Below are 3932 nucleotides of genomic sequence, written 5' to 3' on the forward strand. Positions count from 1 at the left end.
GATACAAATGTGGAAACCGCCAAATTTTGTGGTCCTTCAACCCATTTTTGGTACCGATTTCTGTTTGTATCTGCTAAATAAATCTATAATTCCAGGGACATCAATTTTACTCTTATCTTCCTAACACATTTCCATCTGATGCAAAGTGAGTGCGGTGTGGTACTAATCTATATTGTACAACTTATTATGTTCTCACATGTGTATGTGTGTTAAGACACAAGAGCACTACTACAACTTTTATATGAAACACCGCAACAACAAAAAACTTGAAATATTGACGGAGGTATTCGTACCATGTCTCCTCAGCTGCAACCTTCGGGGTGTGGAAGATCTTGGCAGCATTGTGCCTCTTGTTGGTGGGGATTGGAACACCTTCTGGTGTGTAGCAGTCGCACATAACCTACAAGGGAGTAATAAATAGGAAAAGATCAACAAACCAACGACTTTGCGCCAAATACAGTAGAAACTTGGCCTCTGATTTAGCTGAAGCTTTTGTTTCTCAGTTCAAGTATTTAAGATTTGTGTTAGTCAAACAGTTGTCTGACATGCCAAGTTGTTTCTCTGAAGAGACAGTCTCATAAGCAATTAATTATGAGCCAAGTAGGTCAACTAGTGGAATTTTAGGGTGTTTACACAATAGGGCGTAAACACCTGGTTATTTTGTCCACCAGATCACACACATGTCCAAGCACAGCAAACAGCTACAAAATTCAGTTTTCATTTTTAAATTTAAGCCACAAAATTCAGTTTTATTTTTAAAATTTAGCAGTGCCCAGAAACAATGTTTTCCTGTGATTTTTTTTCAAAGACCCATCTGCATCTTACTTTTCCTACTTTATGGCATCCAGCATCTTTGGTGCATAAAAAGTTTGAAAGAAGCATGGAAGATAAAAAGTAGCGACGACTTACAAGGAGGTTGTCACCCCTCCTGAACGGGTCCTTGAAAATGGCCTGGGGGATTCATCAGAGTCAAAAAGAAAAAAAACAGCTTGTAAGCAAACAAGGAAAGTAGAAATACCGTAAGTAAAATAAATAAAAGCATTAGAGAAGGCGAGATAATTGTTTTATTAGTCTTGCTAAGTCTCGGTCGACTAAAACTTGGTCATGTCTCAGTCGATGCTATATACGTGAGACCATACATTAAGATTCGTGCAAAGTTTAGTTTTCAGATTTTCCTTTTCCTTTCTTACAAAGATATATCAGTTCACTGAGACTTTGACTGAGACCTAGCTACGCCCTTGTTTTATATAAGAAACTGTTTTCAGACTAGCCTCCATTTTATACATACTTCATGTACATTTTTTTGCATCAGTAGCAATGTCATTGTTCTAACATTTTCCCATTAGTTCATGGATGGAATCGAAGTTGTTGCCAACTGCAGGTACTACAGCAAATCAGCTCGTATAAGCATTACAGTTATGCTCATGAATCATGATTACTAAGAAGCATCAGCATCACAATCTACACCGCATCACGTGATGCCAACAAATGCATTCTGTGTTAGTTTATCTTAGGGAAACTTCGTACCTCTTTATCCAGCCATGGGCCTGCGGCTCGTCGTGCCTCGTTGACTGCTCTGATCTGCCGCCGACAAGTCGAGAGACGGGCAGGCACCATTCAGGTCTAGTTGGAGTACTGGCAGCGCTTCCCCCACCTTCCCAATGCTGGACTCGGCTGCTCTGTCTAGCAGATCTGCCACCGCATGGGCTGCCTGCGTGTACTCGCCACTTCCAATCGCCGGCAGGGGAAAACAAGGAAAAATCCATGAGAAACGCTCACACCCAATGAGTCAAAAATCCAGAAAAACAATTGATGGCAAAAAAGAATACCTGGCCACTAGATCTGATAGGAACTCGAATCCGTCCCCCCTCAGGGCCGGCCCAGGAGGAGCTCCGTGCTCGGCTCCCATGGCGGCGGCAGATCTCGAGGTCGGGGCGACAAGCGACGAGGCTTCCACGGTGGGGTGGCGAGCTTGTGGGAAGGTGGACGCGGCGCAGGCTGCAGCGCAAGGCGGCGGGGCTCCTGGGGTCCGTGAGGTGGCGGCGTGCACCAGCGGGCGGAGGCGAGGTGGCGCAGCGGCACGGGATCGAGGGAGGCGGGGTCGGGCGGCACTCGGCTATGGGGCAGGCGTCGTCGGCCTTCTTGCCGGGGCAGGCGGCGTCGACGGACACCCCGTATGCCCGACGCGAGGGAGAGGGAGATACGAGCGGGAGAGAGAGGTGTGGGGGGGCAGAGACAAAGGGGATAGAGATAGAGGAGGTGGGCGCACCGTTCGTTTTACCCGCAAAAAAATAGTCCCACCTCTTTGCAGTCTGCCAGCAGATGGCAAAGAATCTTTGTCGTCTGCTAGCAGACGGCAAAGAGGGGGTTGGACCATTGCAGTGTACTGGGACCCCACCAGCACCTCTTTGCCGTCCGCTGGCAGATGGCAAAGTTTCTTTGTCGTCCGCCAGCAGACGGCAAAGAAATGACAGATGGCAAAGACCTTATTTGCCGTTTGCCAGTTCTTTGCCATGTGTTGTTTGGTAGCTGATGGCAAAGACCTTCTTTGCCGTCCGCAAGCAGATGGCAAAGAACTGGCAGACGGCAAATTAGCTAATTGCAGTAGTGTTTCTCTCTCTTTGGATCTCAATACAATGTTCTCCCCCTCTCTCGTGGAGATCTATTTGATAATCTTCTTTTTGCTGTGTGTTTGTTGAGACAGATGAATTGTGGGTTTATGATCCAGTTTATCTATGAACAATATTTGAATCTTCTCTGAATTCTTTTATGTATGATTGAGTTATCTTTGCAAGTCTCTTCGAATTATCCTTTTGGTTTGGCCAACTAGATTGGTAGTTCTTGCAATGGGAGAAGTGCTTAGCTTTGGGTTCAATCTTGCGGTGTCCTTTCCAAGTGACAGAAGGGGCAGCAAGGCACGTATTGTATTGTTGCCATCGAGGATAACAAGATGGGTTTTTTATCATATTGCATGAATTTATCCCTCTACATCATGTCATCTTGCTTAAGGCGTTACTCTGTTTTTAAGTTAATACTCTAGATGCATGCTGGATAGTGGTCGATGAGTGGAGTAATAGTAGTAGATGCAGAATCGTTTCGATCTACTTGTCTCGGACGTGATGCCTATATACATGATGATACCTAGATATACTCATAACTATGCTCAATTCTGTTAATTGCTCAACAGTAATTTGTTCACCCACCGTAAATATCTATGCTCTTGAGAGAAGCCATTAGTGAAACCTATGGCCCCCGGGTCTATTCTCATCATATCAATCTCCATTACTTTATTACTTGCTTTGTTTTTACTTTGCCTTTTACTTTTCACTTTGCATCTATCTATCAAAAATACCAAAAATATTATTTATCATCTCTATCAAGATCTCACTCTCGTAAGTGACCGTGAAGGGATTGACAACCCATAATCGCGTTGGTTGCGAGGAGCTATCGTTTTGTGTAGGTACGAGGGACTTGTGCGTGGTCTCCTACTGGATTGATACCTTGGTTCTCAAAAACTGAGGGAAATACTTACGCTACTTTGCTGCATCATCCTCTCCTCTTCGGGGAAATCCAACGCAGTGCTCAAGAGGTAGCAGCTGACAGCTGCATGGGAAGGGCGATGGAGCCTTGGCGGGCGCGGCCCCCCATGGCCCCGCTGATGTCCTCAGCAAGGGTCTTGTCGGAGCCCCGGCAAGGGTCTTGCTGCGGCACTGTGGTCGTCCTCGGCAAGAATCTTACCGGAGGCTTCGTGGATTTCCTCGGCAAGGATCTTGCCTAGGATCGTCGTCTTCTAGTCCTTATCTAATCTTGCGTGTTTATGATCTTCATACAGATCTGCTTGCCACCATGGAGGTGCCTCCTGAGCCTTGGTTCCAATGTGGTTGACAGCGTTGGAAACCTTGGGCTCAAGGGTGGCGCGCTCCGCTGGTGTT

General features: G+C 46.1%; 1 long non-coding RNA gene across 1 annotated transcript; it reads right to left on the bottom strand.

Moving 5' to 3' along the window:
* Nucleotides 1-305: 305 nt before the first annotated feature.
* Nucleotides 306-1626, bottom strand: LOC119293561. The gene is made up of 3 exons (XR_005143107.1): nt 1528-1626; nt 910-951; nt 306-400 (listed from the first exon to the last, which is right to left on the bottom strand). It is a non-coding gene; the product is annotated as an uncharacterized LOC119293561 (long non-coding RNA).
* Between the last annotated feature and the right edge of the window lie 2306 nt (nt 1627-3932).

This window comes from Triticum dicoccoides, chromosome 4B (genome assembly GCF_002162155.2).
Source record: "Triticum dicoccoides isolate Atlit2015 ecotype Zavitan chromosome 4B, WEW_v2.0, whole genome shotgun sequence".
In the NCBI taxonomy this organism is placed as follows: Eukaryota; Viridiplantae; Streptophyta; class Magnoliopsida; order Poales; family Poaceae; genus Triticum; species Triticum dicoccoides.